The following is a 16,751-nucleotide window of genomic DNA, read 5'->3' on the forward strand; positions in this document are numbered from 1 at the left end:
GAAGGAAAAGGAAGACTTTAGGCTTATTCTAGAGGACTGAGTTAGGATGAGTTCCTATTCTATGGCTGTTTGAGTAGATTATTTTATATGCCTTATTTTTCCCATAGGTAAAATTGGGGATAGCATTCGCTCCTAATATCACAAGGCTATTGTGATGATCAAAATGAGGTGACTATATACATTATGAAGAATTTGTACAAATATGACTATTCTCATTAAATCTAAGATACTACTGTTTGTAAGGCACATCATTTATTATATACTACTGAGAAAGAAAATAAGTTAATCTATGGCACAATGCTTTCTTATCACTCAGCCCTCATTAAAAGGGCTTATTTAGATTTATTTAAACATGGAGTTTTATCATATATCACACTTGTGCATTAATAAAAGGAAAATATAAGGGAAATTATTTAGTTAAGGTAGTCTAAAATATCTTCACATTCAGAGTCTTTCTTCTAGCCAGGTGTGGTAGCACTCTGGGAGGCTGAGGCAGGAGGATCTTGAGCTCAAGAGTTCAAGACCAGCCTGAGGAAGAGTGAGACCCTGTCTCTACTAAAAATAGAAAAAATTAGCCAGGCATGGTGGTGCACACCTGTAGTCCCAGCTGCTTGGGAGGCTGAGGCAGGAGGACCACTTGAGCCCAGGAGTTTGAGGTTGCTGTGAGCTGGGCTGATGCCATGGCACTCTAGCCCAGGCAACACAGCGACACTCTGTCTCAAAAAAAAAAAAAAAAAGGAACAGAGTTTGTCTTCTGAGTCACTTTTGACTCTGAGTCACTGATGTCTGTGTTTCTCAACACAGCATTACCAGTGTTGCATCAGAGCACTGGTGATGCAGCATTCTTTAAGCAGGTCTCAACCATTTTTTCTGAGATTTTCTTCCAAATCTCTGACATTCATTCTCCTAAGTTGTTTTTTTGTTGTTGTTGTTGTTTTTGAGACAGAGTCTCACTCTGTTGCCCTGGCTAGAGTGCCGTGGCGTCAGCCTAGCTCACAGCAACCTCAAACTCCTGGGCTCAAGCAATCCTACTGCCTCAGCCTCCCAAGTAGCTGGGACTACAGGCATATGCCACCATGCCTGGCTAGTTTTCTCTATATATGTTTTTAGTTGTCCATATAATTTCTTTCTATTTTTAGTAGAGACGGGATCTCGCTCTTGCTCAGGCTGATCTCAGACTCCTGAGCTCGATCCACCCGCCTCAGCCTCCCAGAGTGCTAGGATTACAGGCGTGAGCCACTGCACCCGGCCCTCATTCTGTTAAGTTTTGCTACAGGTACTTTCTTGATCTTGCCAGAAGGTGTTGATAGGAACTATTCAGGCAACAACTAGGATTCATATAACTTGCTCCAATGGTAGCTGAGTCAATAAACTGAAATGTCGATGAGTTTCAGTTTTCCAGTCATGCCACCAGGAATTACAACCAAGTGTGTGCATGAGCAGATAGACAATGACTACATCAAAACTGCTGAGCAGCAGAAACGACTGTAAAACACCATCAATTGTAAGTGACATCTTGGTTTCAGAGGTATTAAAATATGACAATATATGTGTCTTAGAATAGATAAAATGCAGTATTGTTATTTTACAAGTAGGGATATATAATAGTAAGGCCCTGAGAACCTAAGCTACCCAGGAACTCATAGCTCATTCATTCATCTCCGTCACATTGTTAGCACTCTAAAGCCTTTGCAATCTTAAATCTAGGACAAGGCAATAGGAAGATCTCTGGGGTATAGCGAAAAGAGAACTGGCTTTGGGGTCTGAAAACCTGGGTCTGACTCTCAGCCTTGTAGTTTTTCAGATGTGCTATTTTTTGGGATGTCAAATCTCTACTCTGGGGGAAATACCTGATTCAGAAGGTTTTGGGGGAGTTTAATGTATACAAAGGCACTTTGTAAACTGTAAAATCTATATTCAGGGGGAAGTAAACTAATATTTGTTTAGTGCCAGGAACTGGGCTGGGTACTTGGCATGCCTTATGTCATTTGATTTGATGTAAATACTAACGCATATAGTGTCTTGATAGTCACCTTTCTAGCTAATCCATTCTATACTGTTTTTTTTTTTTCCCCCTGAAATATCCCTTTCATTGCCTCATGACTTAAAGCAGAAATTTTCTATGGCTACCATTTGTATCACAAAGAAGTTGATGACTATGAGCCTATCTCAGTCAGTTTGTGTTGCTATAAAAGAATACATGAGGATGAGTAATTTATAAAGAAAAGAGATTTATTTGGCTTACATTTCTGCAGTCTGTGCAAAGCGTAGCTCCAGTACCTGCTTCTGATGAGGGCTTCCATTCATGGCAGAAGTCAAAGGGGGGCCAGTGTGTGGAGATCACATGGCAAGAAAGGAATCAAGAGCGAGAAGAGAAGATGCCAGGTTCTTTTCAACAACCAGTTCTCACAAGAACTAAGAGAACTCACTCATTCCCGTGAGAATGGCATGAAGCCATTTTTGAAGGATCCTCCCCCATGATCCAAATACCTCCCATCATGCCACACCTCCAACACTGAGGATTGAAGTTCAACATGAGGCTTGGCAGGGCCAAACTATAGCAGAGCCCATCACAAAGCTGCAGCTTCTCAGTCTTGTCTTCTAGCCAGACACATTTGACATAAGACATCCTTAGGCTACCAGTGTACTGCCTTCTCTGTGATTCTTGTATCAGAACTAGCGCCAAGACTGTGGCAGAAAGTTTTTACTCAGGGTAAAAAGCCCAAAATGAATCCAAGATTCAGGGTGTTGATCTAAATAGGCATTAGACAATTTATACAGATACAAGTGCACAGAAAGTTGGCATACAAAAAATCTGGCCATCGGCTGTTCTGAGTGCCGTGGTGTTTACAACTAATTGATCACAACCAGTTATAGATTTCTTTGTTCCTTCTCCATTCCCACTGCTTCACTTGAGTAGCCTTAAAAAAATACAACTAATTGATTACAAAAAACCTGGCCATAGAAACCAGAGACCCCACTGACAAGGAGATAACTTTGGGGGCTGTAGCTCTATTCATGGGAGGAGAAGTTACTGGTAAGAAATTTGGTCTAAGGGAATAGAAAGATAAGGCAGGAACTGCCCCCTCCAAAAGCCTGATTACCTTTGAAATGGACTCTTATGAACTAATGACCTGGTCTCCTCATGTTATTCTAGCAGGAAAATTAGAGTCCTTGGAACGGAGTGAAGCTTAATCTACAAGTTAGGGTTGTAGATCCACGCTTAGAGGCTAGAGGAATATGAGGCACATTATTACACCAGGCAAATTAAATGCTATCTTGAAATATTAATAGGTGGAGATAAAGTGGAAGGGGTGTGTTAAACCATAAACTTTATTATGTTTCAAATGATGTTGGTATAGAAGGGTAAAGACCCAGAAAAATTTGAAAACTCTCAAGACCTATCTCAAGGCTCCCTTTAGGACACCTTCCTCAACAGCAATATTGTAATGTTTAACTTGTAACTCAATGTAACATTCATATCATTCTCTGCTTATTTTATATACATGCACATTGACTCCTCATTATGATTTTAAGCATAAGGGCAGTAATAATATCTTACTTTTTAAAATATTCTGCATATATAATACCTAGCATAATGCCATGTTAAACTCAGAAAGCTTATTAATGTCGTCTCTTCCTATTTGAATCTGGAAGAGATTATATCTTGCATGATCTTGATATTGATGAGGTTACTTTTTGCCATCAGCACATGTTTTTCTGAGAACCCAGCCATGCCAGAAAAATCTATTTTGTTTGCAGAGCTATTGCAAAATCTGACACTCCTGTTCACTTCACTGGAATGCCCTTGTAATTGCCAAATGTTGCCTTGCCTCGTGGAAATTCTTGGCCAGACCTATGGATTGCCAGACCTTGCAGCTGTCAACCCTTGAAGTCCAATTCTCCTATAACATCAAATCCAGCAATGTTTCTTAATGACATAATGAGAGCAGGCACTGAGCTAGTTGTGACTGAAGGTATGAAGACATGATTGCTGCCTTCAAGTAGTTAAGCATTCATATAAAAACAACCATGAATATTTAAATAATGGGTAGAGACTTAAGTGACCATTATGAATAATAGAAGAGATAACAAAAGCATGACGTAAGAAAAAATGCCTATAAGAACTCACTGAAGATGGCTAGGCACAGTGGCTCATGCCTATAATCCCAGTGCTTTGGGAGGCCGAGGCAGTAGGATCACTTTTGTCCAAGAGTTTGAAACCAGCCTGGACAACATAGTGAGACCCTTGTCTTTACAAAAAATAAGAAAAATTAGCAGGGCATGGTGGCACGCATCTGTAGTCCCAGCTAATCTGGAGGCTGAGGCAGGAGGATCACTTGAGCCCAGGAGTTGGAGGTCACAGTAAACTATGATCACGCCACTGCACTCCAACATAGGCAACAGAGTGAAAATCTGTATCAAAAAACAAAACAAACAATAACAACAACAACAAAAAACCTCACTGGGAGGAGAGAGATCAATTCTACTTCTTTTATCTAGAAGGCCAAGAACCCAGTATTGCTCACCTTGCCCTGTTTTCCTTCATGTTACCATTTTCCTCATGGCACCATTCCTGCCTTGGGAAAAGTCCACCTTGTCTCTTTACAGCTAATTCTATACATTAAAACCTATATGCTTGATGATTTTGTTTTTAAGTTTTCTAGACCTGGGAACCATGGACTGTGTACCAGGCAATATCTTTGTGTACCAGGTCACAGCTTACTCTCTTCCCCTGGGATGTTGGGCTAGAACACGTATGATTTCTACTCATCCTTATCTTTCTACCTGGAATATGATCTTCCCAGAACAACCTTTTCTTCTGAGATGAAGAGACTTTGTTAAAAGCAGTGCAACAGTCACTGCCTCCTCTTCCTTCACCTCACATTCGCTGCCTGTTCCCTCTCTAACCTCTCTCCTTTGGCAACTTCATGTGTTTCCCTATGAGAATGAATGTCATCCCATTCCAAGTCTTCAATCAATGGTTCTAAAAGGAGAGAAAGCCTAAGAGTATGAGTTAACTTTATTCCTGGTTCTGAACCCTGTTTGTTCTCATGTTAGTTGCCCTGAGGAACAGGGAAAAGAAATGCAACTTCTGCTTCTCTTGCTATTAAAGAGAAGTGATTTGGGGGGGAGAGGGAGGCAAGGGCAATATACGTAACCTAAACTTTTGTACCCCCATAATATACTGAAATAAAAAAAATAAAAAAAAGAATGTTTCAAGCAGGAAAAAAAAATAATGAAGCGAAGTGATTGAATACTGATCAATCAATTTTACTTAAAAGAGATCCATTTAAAAGGAAGTGCTAACACACTGAGCTCCTGTTATATGCACATAGAGCATTACTAAGTATTTATTTTATGGTACTTACCATGTTACAATGGCCTTTATTAACCTTGGTGTTGGCTTCTTCAGCAAAAACAGGATCAAGCTACTCCAGATCAACAAGCGTTTGCCTGATGGCCTGGTAGGTGAAAATGCTCTTTCACCTTATCAGGTGTAGACGTTGTCACTATGACCTGTCCTTCTATCCTCACTTATATCATGGTAATTTATGTATGCACCTATATCTCCATTACAATGTAGCTTCCTGAAGGAGAGAATTCATTTTCTTATTTATCTTTGTTCCCCTTCACATCATCAAGTGGTGCATTGCATATGTTCAACACAAATGGTTTGTTTTTTTTTTTTTTGAGACAGAGTCTCACTTTGTTGCCCGGGCTAGAGTGAGTGCCGTGGCATCAGCCTAGTTCACAGCAACCTCAAACTCCTGGGCTTAAGCAATCCTACTGCCTCAGCCTCCCGAGTAGCTGGGACTACAGGCATGTGCCACCATGCCCGGCTAATTTTTCCTGTATATATTTTTAGCGGTCCAGATAATTTATTTCTATTTTTAGTAGAGACAGGGTCTCGCTCAGGCTGATCTCGAACTCCTGACCTCGAGCGATCCACCCGCCTCGGCCTCCCAGAGGGCTAGGATTACAGGTGTGAGCCACCACGCCCGGCCCACAAATGGTTTTTTAATCAATCAATCAATTCTTGCTAAAGTGGTAGCCTGTCACTATTGCCTGGCTTTGTTGAAGTCCTTCCACTCTGGATGCCAGCTCTCTAAGTGTTAAAAATAACAACAGTAGCAGTTACATGTGACAACCATGAATGGCCACTCCCCTGAGAGCCAGTGATAACCAGAGGAACAGCAAGGAGTCACTTGGGGAGCATAGCCATCCAGACCGTAGCTCAAACAGACCTAGGGAATGGTTCTGAGGAATTACGTCCAGAATGGAGACTTCGGAGAACACCCACATTCCACAGCACTCTCTTTCAACACCCAGCAGACAGCTTCTGAGAGATCTTGCCCTGTCTCATCCTGTCCATATGCAGTGATTGAGGAAGGGGGAGTCTCTCTTCTTACCCAGCTTGTAACCCTGAGAGGTTCCCTGACATGAGGATTGCTGAGAGACTGAGCAGATGCAATAGGAATGCCTGTGCTCTTCCCTGACTGCCTATTTTGGCCATCTCCCTGCTTTTAGATTTCACAGTGGAGGGGTCAGAGGCTTGAGCCAAGCCAAAGATACAGGAGAAAAATCTGGAATCTACCTCAATGGGTAGGGCCAATTAAGACAAGAGGGGAGTGCACAGAGGGGAATGTTCAGAAAACAAACCACCTGCAGGAATCTGGAATCATAAAGGGGCCAAGTCTCACTACTCAGTTAACCCCTGAATGCTGGTGGGAGCTTCCCTTAAATATGTGAATGCTGGAGAGAGGTGGGATATGGTAAGAAATCACAATACCTTGAGTGAGTGGACTGGACAGTCTAGAACCCCGGTTGGCCTTTAGTGAAGAGAATCAGTAACTGTAGTTTGACTGCCCTGATCAGCCCTACCCCTTTCTCCCAGCATCACCTAGAGATCTCCCTAAGGAGAGGCTGTGGGTATAATCGAGTGTATCCAGTGTACTGTGTCCATGCACCAAGAGCTCTGGGTCTACCTGAGATTCTTTCCATCTTGCTGAAAGGAGGTGAGAAGAGTAGGCCTTTCAAAAGGCAGGGGCTTCCGTTCTCATTATGCTTTCCCAATGAGGCAGCCCAATAGCTCTGGAATAATTCTGCTCCTGCACGACCCTTTTCCTCTTCCCTGTACCCTGAAGATACAGAAGGAGAGGAGCAGAGTTTGTCCACACTATTCTGTCTCTGTGATCTGGTGTGCAGGGTGTCCTGTAGCACATGCAGGCAGAGAGGTATTGCTTTTTTGACTTAATCTCTGTAGTTACTGTGGGTCCTAAGGTTCTAGGGGCAACCATCCTCCTTTAAGTCTTGGCTGCTTTAGCTGGGAGGACTTGTAACCTTCTCTTTCACTAGTTGTTATCATTAGGAGACTCCCAGGCATTCTGGAAGCTCTGCATGGGAGTAGGAACTGCTGCTGTTGCTGTTGCTGTAGCTGCCTGAGTCTACGGCAAAGAGCCAAGAAAAAAAATTGCTTCACACCGTGTGCACTGACTCCCCCAGAGCTGGCACAGTCCTGGTGTCTGCAGAGCCATGTAAATCTTTCTCCAAGCAGTCTGTCTCTTTGGTAGCTACAGAAACAGTGTTTGTTATCCTTTAGTTCTCAGTAGACAGGCAAAAATCTGATGGCGACAGTCTTTGTTTCTGAAGCTGGAGAGCCAATCAGCAAAAGCTTCAGAAAGAAGGCAGCTTTGACCAGATGGGTCCTGTCTCTTATTGCTACTCTCAGTACTTTGGGCTCAGTGAGAGGACTCCCCCGCCAAGAACTTGGAACTAAAGCTGCCTTTTCAGATTTAAACCTTGAAATCAATGCATAATGGATCAAAGGATAGGTATTCATAGTCTTAGTAAAGAGGAAGAATAGGCTCCCTGGTAGGCAAGATTATGCTGTTACCTGAAAAAAAAAAATTAACCTAAATTCAAGAAAGAATGTATCAGTCAGAAGCAGGGCTGGTCAGCCCTGAAAACTTAGGAAGAAAGTGGGTCTCAGAGGCAAATGCTGGTGGTGTTCATCCAAGTGTTTGTAGGTGAGAGGTTGCACTAGCCTGTTGCGTTCTGGAGGCAGCTGCTTTGGAGTTGAATGGATTTGATTCTGTCATAGCCTGTAAATATACATAACGTAAAACAGACTCTCTTGTTTCTGATTCTATACTCTGTAAGCAATGTACTCTTCCCATCTGACTTCCCAAGTGCTGGTCACAGGACCTGAACGTTTTGGCCCTTGGCCATTATATTTCTTTCTATTTCTATTCAAAATTTTATGAATAAACTGATATTCTGGTTTCGAATACCAGCCTCTGGGTGCTTAAGTCTACTTTGGGAGATAAATCCACAATCTATGTGTTAGCCAATTAGATTTCTAAGTCTATATGGCTGAGGACGAGAACCTCACCCTGGTGAATCACCAAGGTAAGACCATGCCATAGAGGCCTTTTGGGGTCTCCAGAAACTCTCTGGCTGGTTATCAGTATCCTTCCTACTCAGACTTCTAAAGTTATGAGGCGCTACTGAAGGTTATATCTGTATTCAGGGACTAGCAGGATAGAATTGTGTTTGGGATCCTGGTCTGGAGTCAGATAGACCTGGGTTATATCCTTTCTTCCATTTTTGCCTTAAGCGAATTGTCTTATCTGTCTGTGCCTCACTCTTTCATCTGTGAATTGAGAATAACAAAAGTGTCTACTTCATAGAATTATTAGGGAAAATGAGATAACATGTTAAGTACTTTGTGTAGTTCCTAACATAAATAGATGCTCAACAAATGGTAGTTTCTCCTTGAGTGGAAAAAAGAAAAACTCAAACTGTTTTTCCTCTGCTCTCACATCACAACGATCAATACAGAAGACTTCTGTGAGCAAAGGTGTGGGGAGTTTTCCCTGCACACCAAGCAAGCAAGCAATTCTACAGCATACACCAGCTGGACGTCCTCTAATTCAGTTCAATTCTGACATTACCTACCTGGAGATAGTGTCAGATTCCACAGGTTGAGGACTCAGTCTCCAAGACTGCCCCCATGTCGATGCCAATTCCAAGCCCCAGGTTGTTTTACCTGTGCTTTTGACTAACTGGCTATAAATCAGGTATCCCATGACCCCCTCCTTAGGTTCCATTAATTTGTTGGAGTGGCTTATAGAACTCAGAGAAACACTTACTTATGCTTACTGGTGTATTACAAAAGATATTACGAAAGACATAGATGAAGAGATGTATAGCGTGAGGTATGAGAAGGGATGCAGAGCTTCCATGCCCTCCCCAGGCACACCATCTATGGGGCCCTCCATGTGTTCAGCTATCTGGAAGCTCTCCAAACCCAACCCTTTTGGGTTTTTATGGAGACTTTATTATGCAGGCATGATTGATGTCATCGTTGGCCATTAGTGAGTAACTTAACCATCAGCCCATATCCCGTCCCTGGAGGTTGGGGGATAGGGCTGAAAGTCCTACCCCTCTAATCATGCCTTGGTCCTTCCAGTGACCAGCCCCCATTCTGAAGCTACCTAGGGGTCCCCTTCTGCCAGTCATCTCATTAGCATACAAAAAGATGTCATTTTGGAAAGTCTAAGGATTTTAGGAGTTGTAGGCCAGGAAATGAGGTCAAAGACCAAATATATGTTTTACAATATCACATTCCTTTTTGTATAGCTCTCATAGGATGCCAGGTATTATGATAAACTTGCTCAAAGATGAATACTTGGGAAGTAGTAGAACCAGGAATTGACCCAGGCCAAAGTTTATGTATTTGACTAGTGGGTTAAGTATCTCTGATGATTTAACAAATACAGCAAAACTTGTACTTCCAAAAAGTATATTGTCCCTTTTAAAGAAATAGATTTGGAAGACTGTGTACTTATTCCTAGGCCTATTTGGAACTCCTCTTTTGGACTTACCTTAAAAAAATCTGTGATTTATTTTTTGAACATCCTTAACAAGGGCAAATCTTTTTTCTTTAAGATTTGATCTTCCTTAATAACCAAGACTTGCTCAGTGACAAGCACAGTAAATAAGGTAGAAAGTCACCATAGGTGTCTTAGTCTATATTATGTTGCTATAACTGAATATCTGAGACTGGATAATTTATAAAGAACTGATATTTATCTTTCTTACAGCTCTGGAGGCAGGGAAGTCTAAGAGCATAGCATCTCGCTGCATTATAACATGACGGAGGGCATCACATGGTGAGAGGGAAAGAGTATATATGTCAGCCCAGGCTCCTCTTTCTCTTCTTACAAAGCCACCAGTCTCATGATGGGGCCCCACCCTGATGACCTTATCTATTATCTAATCCTAATTACCCCCTTAATGGCCTCACCTCCAATCAACATATGAATTGGGGGATTAAGTTTCCAACATGTGAAGTTTGGGGAACATATTCAAACCATAGCAATAGGAAATGTCATCTTTGGTAGAAAAACCATGTGGCTTAGGAAGGAATTCCATGATTTTGACAGAAGCAGCAAGTACTTCATCGTCAGAAAGCAATACCTATTGTTGCTGACTTCACTTTCCTATCATATTGGCTTTGGATAAAGTAAAGAAATATGTGTTGTCATTAGTAAATTAGGTTAACTAGAAATACATTACATTATTGTAACTAAAGATTAATTAATGTATTAATATAAAGATAAAGAAAGGTGCCTTGTCTTTTTAAAAATTCTGTCATTGACACGAATGAAGACCTAGAAAGTATGCTGATCAAACCTATGAAGCAAACAAAGTTGGGAGTGAGTGATACAAGAAAAAGAGAGAGATTGAAAATTATGTTTAACAAAGTTAAATATAAAATCCTGCACTTCAAACTAGAAAAAATAGCTGTACAAGTACAAGATAAGCAATATAGCCTAGCACTATAGCCTACAACATCAGAAAAATGTTGTAACTTTTAGTAGATGAGAACTTAATCTAACTTAAAGTCTTCCAAGAAAAATACCAAACTATTAGGCTAAATTAAAGGGAGCATAGACTCCAGAACAAAGGAGGTGACACATCATCCACTCTAGTCTGCTGGTTATCTCTAGAAACTACAATTTAAGAGGGGTATGGTCAAACTGAAATGTATTCAGAAGAGAGTAATCATATGGTAAAATAATACAAGAAATGTTGAATAGGTAGGAAATGTGTTGTTTGAATATAAAAAAATTGGGGCGCATGATAGATCTCTTTAAATTTTTAATGTTCAGTCACATGGGGGAAGAATTCAGTTCATTCCATATCATAGCAAGGGATAGGGCAAGAAAAGTGGATGGAAGCTTCATTGAGATAGATTTTTAGGTCAGAATACAAAAAATACTATAATAGTGATGGAAAACTAAAAATCAATGAGCTTTCAGGAAAAAGATTTTCCCCATCACTTGAGGTGCTCCTGACGAAACAACTTCCATCTTTTTCTCCAAGAGATGACTTAAGCTATGGTGGAGCTGATGGCTGGTAGAGCCTATCAGATCCTATTTATAATCATTGCCATTATCTAAAAGCAACCTTAAAGCATCCATAAGTGCTGTAAAGCTAGGGTGACCAACCATCCCGACTTGCCCGGGAAAGAGAGATTTTCTAGTGCTAAAACTGGGACAATCCCATGTAAACTGTAATGATTTGATCACACCAGAGGTGAGGGTATTTTAAATAAAGTGAATCCTTTAAGACATGTTTGAAACAACATAAAAAGATACACAGACAATTAAACCTACTTTGAACCAGCACATGACTAAATGAAGGTACTAATTTCTCTCTCCCACATAAATGAAATTTCTAGGTATTTGAAGCTCACTCTTTAAATGCCAATGAATTTATACATATTAGATTTAAAATGGCTTAAAACATATTACATAGTTCCCTATGTTCTTTATTAAACAAGATGGAATATAGATTTCCCTTTTTAAATAACATATCAGGAAGTAATTAGAATTGGAATATAGGACAAGAAAGCAAAATTGTTAAGAATTAAAATTTGAAGTCTGACAGGTAGGTTTGAGATTGCTTCTGTTACTTACTGCATGTGTGGCCTTTGGCACATCACTCTATCTGTGTGTTGGTTTTCTCAACTGTAAGCTGGGAATAATATTTGTACCTATTACATAGGGTAGTACCAAGTAGACCATAATAAACACTCAATAAATAATAAATGGTAGGAATTTTATCATTGTTGTTAATAACCTCCAGAGTTATTGTCTGAGCCAAATAGCTCCAGCCTGTTGCACTGCTTGTTAATCATCTGCACAGACTCTGCTGTCTGCTATCATTTCTTGTACTATTTGTTTCTCTGGTTTATGTACTTGATCCTTTCGTTTATACACAACTGAATGACCAGGTAAGGGCACTTAAACCTCCTTAGGAGTAAAGTACATGTGCTTTTTTTTTTTTTTTTTTTTTTTTTGAGACAGAGGAGTCTCTGTTGCCTGGGCTAGAGTGCCATGGTGTCAGCCTCGCTCACAACAACCTCAAACTCCTGGGCTCAAGCAATTCTCCTGCCTCAACCTCCTGAGTAGCTGGGACTACAGGCATGCGCCACCATGCCTGGCTAATTTTTTCTATATATTTTTAGTTGTCCAGCTAATTTCTTTCTATTTTTTTAGTAGAGTCAGAGTCTCACTCTTGCTCAGGCTGGTCTCGAACTCCTGAGCTCAAACGATCCACCCGCCTCAGCTTCCCAGAGTGCTAGGCTTACAAGCGTGAGCCACCGTGCGTGGCCCAGAATTGACTTTTATATTGTTCTAAAGCTGAAGCAAAAACCATGATAAAACATTCTGCCTTCCTTTAAAACCCCCCAACGCAAAAAAACCCACAAACTATTTGTAGGAAAAAATAGTTTTGTACATGGGTTGAAACAATATAAATTCAAAATTTATAGATAAGGGTTAGCTCTATCACTCATCTCTTTAAAAATTTTATATGAATATTCAGTCAAAACCAGCAGAGTATTGCTCTTGAAATGTTATCTATTACATGTGCTTTTTGGTGGCTATTTACTTATTTATATCTAGGCCCCAGACTATGTGGCAAATACCTGGGAGTTCTGCGTACATGCAAATGTGGCATTACAAAAATCAATTAATCTGCCACTTTTACCAGCAGTTTGAAGGTAAACTGATCATTTTCAAACATAATTTTACAAAGACTCTTCTCTTTGTTCTACAACCCATTTTGTCCAAAAAAAAAAAAAAAAAAAATCCTTATTCTTCTCTTACTGTTCCTCAAATACTGAAGGACTACTTGGACAAAATGGGCACCTGAACTTTGCTTTCTCAGGAAAGCCCAGCAGTATCCCTAAATCACAAGAAGACTTCTCAGACAGTAATTGCTTTTCCCTTATAACTTTATGCTGAAAAAGCAGTAGATAAACATGCATGTGTGATCCACAAGAAAAAGGTGCTATATGAATAAAGGAACATGAAGACATATTTAACATGGCTATGCTGAATTTTCCTGCCCTTCTCTGTCCTTCTCCCACCTGCAGACCTAATCATGCCAACTCAAATCTTTTGGTCACTGCCCTATCAATTGCACTCCTTACTTCAGGACTGGACAAATATTCCTCATTAAAGTCATTCTCTCAAACCCATAGTACTTCCCCTAAGGTGTTCCCTGGGAAAGAGGAAATACTCGAGAAGAGCACATCAGGTCAGGAATACTGGCATCATTCACATGTCTATTTGAAATTTGTGGATTTTTTTAAAAACCTCATCAGTCCAAAGTTAACCTATTTGAAACTGACCAGTGAGAGTTGGCCTCCTGTCCAAAGGTTTAGCTGTAAGTAAACAATCTAAAAAAATGTAAAGACCTTGTTTTTGATAAGACTGTTCAAAGAAAGTCTTTTGTGGGTGAAAGTTCACTAGGCTGAAATAATAAAAACGTTTGAGAATGGAATATGGCTGTCACTCTTAAGACAGGGGGTCTTCACCTTTGCTAGCCTCCTTCAGGAGAGAACATGGACGGAGCTTGGGTCACCTCTCACAATATTTTGCAAGCTGATCTGTGATATTAGGGCAGCCAACTAGAACATAATAAGTTAGGCAGTTGGGCATTTATCTAGGTCTAGGAAAACTGGGAACATATTTCAGGAGATTGGTCTTTACTTGGCAATTAACCTCCTAAATCACCTTTAATGATTAAAAAGCAAAAGGAAAAAAGTAGGCTGGGCGCAGTGGCTCACGCCTGTAATCCTAGCACTCTGGGAGGCTGAGGCAGGTGAATTGTTTGAGCTCAGGAGTTCGAGACCAGCCTGAGTAAGAGTAAGACCCCCATCTCTACTTAAAAAATGAAAAGAAATTAGTTGGACGACTAAAAATACAGAAAAAAATTAGCTGGGCATGGTGGCACATGCGTGTGGTCCCAGCTACTTGGGAGGCTGAGGCAGTAGGATTGCTTGAACCCAGGAGTTTGAGGATGCTGTGAGCTAGGCTGATGGCCTGGCACTCTAGCCTGGGCAACAGAGCAAGACTCTTTCTCAAAAAAAAAAAAAAAAGGAAAAAAGTAGGAGGAACTTTCCCATTCCCATGGCTCTGTATCCATCTTGCTACACATTACTATAAAAACTGAAAAAGGACTGATAAAAGAACTGAAAAAGAAAAGATTGCCTTTTTGACTCATCTCCTAATTTAACCCTTACTTTTTAACTTTTACTCTAGTCTAAGAGATAGAAAAACAAACCCAATCATTCATTAATGAGCCTCTAAATTAGGAGAGGTTAAAATTAATTACTATTTCAAAAGTATAAAGGTATTACATGCCCATGAGTTTGCCTATGTGTTTCAATTAGGGCAACTATATTCCCTGAGTTATCTAGGAAGGTCTAGATGTCATATATTTTATCTCACAACTCCTTCACTTCTCAGATCATGAAGTTCAGAAATTTTTCAGTTTGGAAAATATTATTTTAACTATAGCCTCATAAGCTCTAACAATACTGATGAGCAAAGCTGTTTTCAGCTGAGTAAAAGTTGTTGAAGAACAAATAGTCATCTTCCATTTCCTTATGACATCTTACCAACATAATAACAGTCATATCCCCTATGTGATTTTAATGCACACCAAAAGAATAGGGCTTATCATGATTACAGCTAGAATTAGCCTGACTCTCTCCTTACTCCAGTGTAGGTGGAGAAAAAAGGAAGGGAGTATTGGACTATGTCCCTTGTGAATTGTTTCCCTAGTAGTTGGAAATTGCATGCTCTTCCCAGGTGCCCACTACATGGCATACTCTCCTACAGCCAAGAGCTCCATCACGGATTCCCCTCTTACTCGATTGTAGATCACTGTCCCAAACTCCTGGACAGAGTTCTTTTGTAGGATAGTGTGCCCTGTCATGGGTGTAGGGTAAGAATAAATGTGAGGCAGCGCACACTTCTCTTTCCAGTTTCATCCCCTTATTCTCCACACCTCCACCACACAAGATAGTGTAGGACTATTAGACTTAGTGAATTGTTGAAGTAACTTAAGGAAATAACAATGAAGGGAGGGGAAAACAAACTTAACACAAAATCTGCTAGAATTGCATAACTCACACCGCATTTGAAAGGTAGGTGCTCTATTTAAACTGCCTTCCTAGAAGTCCCATCAAGACTTCCACCTGATCTCATTAATTAGGAACTTAGAGTCATGGCCACACAGACCCACTGCTTCAAGAGTGAAGTCCATATTCCACCCTCAAATTCCTCACGTCACTGTGGTTTCAGCCTGGTAAACTTTTACTACAAAAGACTCTACTGGGAAGGCCAGCAAAATCGGTCTCCTGCCTCCCAACCACCACCCTAAGAGGAAGTCAAGTGTTAGAGAACAAAGTGAGATTAGTGACACTAATTGATCAAGTTATATATACTTTTTGTACATTCAAGTTAGTGTATCAATGGTAGTCCTGCTAAATAACTTATCTGATTGTCCCAGGAAAGCCAATAAGACGTTACACCCTTCCCATTACACCCTGCCATTGCCCAAGCTCTACCCGTAGAGTTGGTCTCACCCTAGGAACTATCTCTTGCCTCTCCCAGTGGTTCCTTCTCCAAGTCTGAATTATTTAGTCAAAAAACCCCAAATGCTTCAAACAGCTCTCACAAACCAGTCATGGCCTTTGGTGCTCCAGTCCCACAGAACAGTCCAGGTGGGTACAGGGGCCCTCCAAGGGTGATCCCTGTTTAAGTCTCCTCACCACTGTGAGTGGCAAATATACCTTTTTATTCTTAAAATTGTCCAGCCAGTTGGACAATTCAGAACTGTTGGAACACACTGACCCAGATGCACACACAGACACACCTTTGAAGAAGTGTTAATTCACAGAGACAATATAAAATCTAAACCAAAGCTCTCAAATGAGAACTGCCTATGAAGTGAATCCAGCTTGATTAGTGCAGTGTTTTGTTGTTGTTTTCTTGTAGCTGTTTCAAAATTATTTTTAATGTCTCTAGAAGGGGCATTTCCCCCCAGTCTCTACTCCTCCCTATTGTATTATATCCAACTGTTTCACCCGTTTACAGTATTAGCCTGTCCTCTGAAAGCATTTGAGTTTGAAATCCCTGAACCTAAACCTGTAGAAGGAAAATATATACTTTCCTAATTGCGCTGTAATACATCAACATATTTCCTTTTTGTCCTTCTGCTTTTCAACTGTGCCCTTTGGATCTTTAAGTCATAGGCCACTCCCTTGACTACTTGAGATTTTCAAATATTTATTTAAGGGTCTAGGTCAGTTCTTAGCAAGACTTATCCTCTTCCCCAACCTTAGAACTACTGGAGATGGAAGGGAGGTTGTTCAGGCCACA

General features: G+C 40.6%; 1 protein-coding gene across 1 annotated transcript in view; it reads left to right on the plus strand.

Annotated features, from left to right (window-relative positions):
- LRIG2 (leucine rich repeats and immunoglobulin like domains 2) overlaps positions 1-16,751 on the plus strand; it is a 143,174-nt gene that overhangs the window by 23,990 nt on the left and 102,433 nt on the right. The gene's annotated exons all lie outside the window — the stretch shown is intronic.

The sequence above is a fragment of the Lemur catta genome, chromosome 3, assembly GCF_020740605.2.
Source record: "Lemur catta isolate mLemCat1 chromosome 3, mLemCat1.pri, whole genome shotgun sequence".
NCBI classification, from domain to species: domain Eukaryota; kingdom Metazoa; phylum Chordata; class Mammalia; order Primates; family Lemuridae; genus Lemur; species Lemur catta.